Here is a 5,000-nt window from a genome sequence, read left to right on the forward strand (position 1 = left end):
GTGAGTGAGTGAGTGAGTGAGTGAGTGAGTGAGTGAGTGAGTGAACGGACGGACTAATATACAAAAGATATTGTGGTCACGGATCGCTCTATTACCAGTCATTTTATTTAAATAGTTACTTGTCTGGCATATATTAATGTATATCAAATCAATTACGTGAAAATGGATGAAATGCAAATCCAATGCAAATCTAACCAAACACAAACACACACACACACACTCACTCTCTCTCTCTCTCTCTCTCTCTCTCTCTCTCACACACACACACACACACACACACACACACACACACACACACACACACACACACACACACACACACACACACACACACACACTTGTTCGCATTACATTTCGAGTAAAATGCAAAGGAGAAAGTACAAGTGTCGCTGTGAACACACATACTCCCCAAACATAACGCTAAATAAAGTAAGATACATAATACTGATACTACTATTACTGAAAATAATAACCATATAAACGACGGCGATACTGTTGCTGCTAATGATGATGAATAACAAAACAAGTAACAGCAATAATAATAATGACAATAAAAATGACAACAATATCAATAATACTACTAACAACACCACCATCAACATCATCAACAAGAACAATAAATCATTATTCATTATCATCATCGTTATTACCATTACTATTAATCTCACCATCATTACCGTGATAACTATTACCATGATCATTATTACCATTATCATTATTCTCATCATCATGACCATTACCCTTATCACCATCATCATCCCCAGCCACGAAGCAGCCTCCGCGCCCCGCTCTCTCGCCAACCTGGCAGCCTGCAATCCGGCAGCCTCCAGCCTCCCGGGCGGCCGCTGTCGGAACAATTGCGTCGGCGAGTCTCATAATTCAGAACAAATGTGTACGCCCTTCCCCTGCCGCCTTAGCCCGTGGCCTTCCCGCCTGGGACCGGAGCTCTGTGTCACGTTTTACGACAGGCCTTTCTTTCTCAACGCCGGCCTTTCGTCATGCGTCGGTCATAACGGCGAAATGAACCCCGAGGCGCGGCTGTTACGCCCTCCAGATAGGCGCCGGTTCCACGTGCCACTGACCGAGATTTACAGTAAATCTTACTACTATAACAGCCAGTTTACGAGTCGGATGGCCTTTTGCCGTGTAATTAATCGGGGAATTTACGACAAGGAATTCGCATAAACGTTATAAACAAGAACAGTAGCACATCCGAAAATCTTACTGTTGTCATAACCCACAGGAACTGCCACTGCATTGCTGACACCCGCACCTCTTACATTATCGACGTGAAACTCGACCAGAAATTTCACCTCAGGATCAAACAAAGAACTCGAAACTGGTCCTGACTTTTCCGAGCCGCCCTTTCGCCTCGGAACTGGCTGGATCGGGTCTTCATCCCCTCGTCACGACAGCGGATCATTCGGGTCTTCAAAGCAACAGCAATGGACGCCTTTGCCCGCGGGAAGGAGACAGGCCTACATGCACGGGTGGCGCGGCGTCCCTTGCGCCACCCGCACCGGAGCGTGATCTCGCCGCCACACGCCGATTCATCAAAGGCTGCGTTGCGTCACTCACGGCGTGGGATGTTCCTCGCGCATCGGGGGAAGTTCTTGCAAAACGCCGTGACCCGGAGATCGCTGCTCGCCCCCCCCCCCCTCCTCGTTACCAAGAGGATGCCACGCTCTCTCACGGCAAGTGTAACGGGCGGCCGTCAGACGCGAGAGCGCTCCACTTGGCTCGTCGTGTAGCTCCCGGGGGGCTCGCCTGCGCCTTAATTGCCTTGTACTTCTCGTCCAGATGGCGACGCTAATGGCCTGAACCCTTCCGTCTCGCTCTGATATGCACACGCGCGCGCACACACACACACAGACTAGAGCCCCATCACAATAGACATTCATTTATAGGCCACAGCAATCGCCGTCTCAGAGTCACAGGCGAGATACGGGTGTCATGAGCCGGTTGGCCATCGGTGTCATTCCGCCCCCACGCACGGGGCCGCGTGCAATCAACTCGCGGTGACATAAATCTTTATGCAACTGTTACGATCTCCAGAAGAATGCAAGTTTACTTACTTATCATGGCTAATGTATTGCAGGTTAACAATGCTGATATATAAATATAGATAAAAATGTAAATGTATGTATGAATGTATGTATTTGTGCATTCATGTTTATATGTATACGCGCGCGCGCGCGCGTGTGTGTGTGTGTGTGTGTGTGTGTGTGTGTGTGTGTGTGTGTGTGTGCGTGTGTGCGTGTGTGCGTGTGTGTGTGTGTGTGTGTATGTATGTGTGTGTGTGTGTGTGTGTGTGTGTGTGTGTGTGTGTGTGTGTGTGTGTGTGTGTGTGTGTGCGTGTGTGCGTGTGTGCGTGTGTGCGTGTGTGCGTGTGTGCGTGTGTGTGCGTGTGTGTGTGTGTGTGTGTGTGTGTGTGCGTGTGCGTGTGCGTGTGCGTGTGCGTGCGCGCGTGCGTGCGTGCGTGTGTTTAAGTGCACATAATCGGAAAAAAGGGAAGGGATGAATTTCCCTACTGCAGCCCCCCTGCCCGGCCGCTCCTCCCCAAACGAGATCAAACGCCTCCTGCGGCTTTCAGTAAACGTCTATTCAATGTGTGTGATATACGTCACAGCGGATCCACAAGTCACGGCGCTTTCAATCGACCACGGTTCGACGTCGATTCACGAGGTGGCGCTCGATACAGGTCATACCCACAAAACAAAATAAGAATTAGAGAAAAGATAAAAACACCAACAATAATAATAATAATCAGTAAGAAAATAAATACAGAAAAAAAACACAAGGGACAAGTGTTCAGTTCCAAGGTTGGTGATGAGAATCACTTAAAAATTCAGAGATTCAATTCAGTAATGTTGCACTCAGCCGACATCACGCAGCAATCTCTCAAGTGCACCTTCACTCGACAAAATAACAAAAGAAAGAAAGAAAGAAAGAAAGAAACATCAGAGCCAAGGGCAGCAGTGGTTTTCTCTCCTTCTCCTTTTCATTCACATAATCGCCTATTATATCCTCCCTCTCGACTCCGTCTCTGTTTCAGTCCCTCTCGTCGCAGAGAGAAGAAAATTGGGCCAGAAAATTCCCGAATGCGAATCCCGTCCGAGGATAGGTGCGGTGCAGACATACATTTCCATTTGGTCCTCTTCAGTTCTCACCTTCGCGGACAGAAGATAAAAATCATATACAATAATGCAGATCAGCATTAGCGAGAGAAAAGAGAAGAGAAGAGAAGAGAAGAGAAGAGAAGAGAAGATAAACGAAGAGAAGAGAAGAGAAGAGAAGATAAACGAAGAGAAGAGAAGAGAAGAGAGAAAAGAGAAAATAGAAAAGAGAAAGAGAAAGAGAAGAGGAGAGCGTGAAAGAGTAACCATAACCATGCCTACGGCGCCTACACCCCCCGGCCACCCCGACGGGAAAGAAAGCAGAAATCCCGACGCCAATCAATCGGGTGAACCAATCTGCCTAATCAGTGAAGAGCCCCCCCCCCTCCCCCCCCCCCGGCCTCTTGGATCCCTCCCAAGACGCCCCCCGGACTAAGGGACGACCCGACGCCCCCGGAAGCGCTTCCCCGGGGAGCCCTGCTTGGAATGCCTGATCCACGCCTGATATCTTTCTCTCTCTCTTTCTCTCTTTCTCTCTTCTCTCTTCTCTCTTCTCTCCTTCTCTCCTTCTCTCCTTCTCTCCTTCTCTCCTTCTCTCCTTCTCTCTTTCTCTCTTTCTCTCATTCTCTCTTTCTCTCTTTCTCTCTTTCTCTCCTTCTCTCTTTCTCTCTTTCTCTCTTTCTCTCATTCTCTCATTCTCTCATTCTCTTTTTCTCTTTTTCTATTTCTCTCTTTATCTTTCTCTCTTTCTCTCTTTCTCTCTTTATCTTTCTCTCTTCTCTCTCTCTCTCGTCAACTGGTTTGCATGCCTAAAAATAAAGAAATCCTACAATTTGCGACGGTCCATGATACAACACCATGCGCAACATGCCGATGAGTCAGGCATCCACCGCGCCTCCCTAATAACAGGCCCTACGCACTGCTAAGCCAAATGTGCCTATCCACGCACGCAGCCTTGTGCCCGATGCCCCTCGCTCACGAACCTTTCCCCGCATGATCTTACGCATCTCATTATCTATTCATTTTCAAGAGTACAGTACTTACTACAGCGTACCGTGTGAGAGTCTCGCCAGTGCAGTTCTGTTGCTCTGAAGTCACCCCCCGAGTCTGATCCGAGTGCAGCTGCACCCGTTTACGTGTGCATACTATGAGGCGCACATGCAATCTCAGACTGCGGCAACAAAGTATCTGCACATGCACACACGAATGCACATCTGGATGCACTTACTACATAATGCGTGTATATATGTATGTGTATGTGTGTATATACATATGGATATATACGTTCATATATATACATGCACACGCAAATAAACAATCAAATGAATAAGCAAATAAAGAAAAAAACGCACGACACCTTTCCAATGAGGATATAAGGGTAACTAAGACCCAAATAATAACACATTGATTTAATAAGATCGCCTAATGCTGGAGGGGGGAGGGGGGAGGGGGGGAGGGGGGAGGGGGGAGGGGGAGGGGAGGAGGAGGAGGAGGAGGAGGAGGAGGAGGAGGAGGAGGAGGAGGAGGAGGAGGAGGAGGAGGAGGAGGAGGAGGAGGAAAAGAAGAAGAAGGAGGAGGAGGAGGAGGAGCCTTCCTGGCCTCCTCTCCATTCACGGCCAGCTGCGTTACCTGATCGGCCAGCCGGACGCGCTCGGGGATTTAATGTCTGCCGAAGGTCGCGTGTGTTATGTTATGCGAGTGGGTGTATGGGTGGGAAGAGAGGGGGAGGAGGGAGGGAGAGGGGAAGGAGGGGAAGGAGGTGAAGGAGGGGAGAGGGGAAGGTGTGAGTGTGAGTGTGTGAGTGTGAGTGTGAGTGTGTGTGTGTGTGTGTGTGTGTGTGTGTGTGTGTGTGTGTGTGTGTGTGTGTGTGTGTGTGTGTGTGTG

The 5,000-nt window shown here is 48.9% G+C and overlaps 1 protein-coding gene across 2 annotated transcripts in view; it reads right to left on the bottom strand.

The window, feature by feature from the left end:
• Positions 1–5,000, bottom strand: part of LOC125034512 (protein FAM102A-like) — a 139,038-nt gene that overhangs the window by 11,244 nt on the left and 122,794 nt on the right. The gene's annotated exons all lie outside the window — the stretch shown is intronic.

This window comes from Penaeus chinensis, chromosome 18 (assembly GCF_019202785.1).
Source record: "Penaeus chinensis breed Huanghai No. 1 chromosome 18, ASM1920278v2, whole genome shotgun sequence".
Lineage (NCBI taxonomy): Eukaryota > Metazoa > Arthropoda > Malacostraca > Decapoda > Penaeidae > Penaeus > Penaeus chinensis.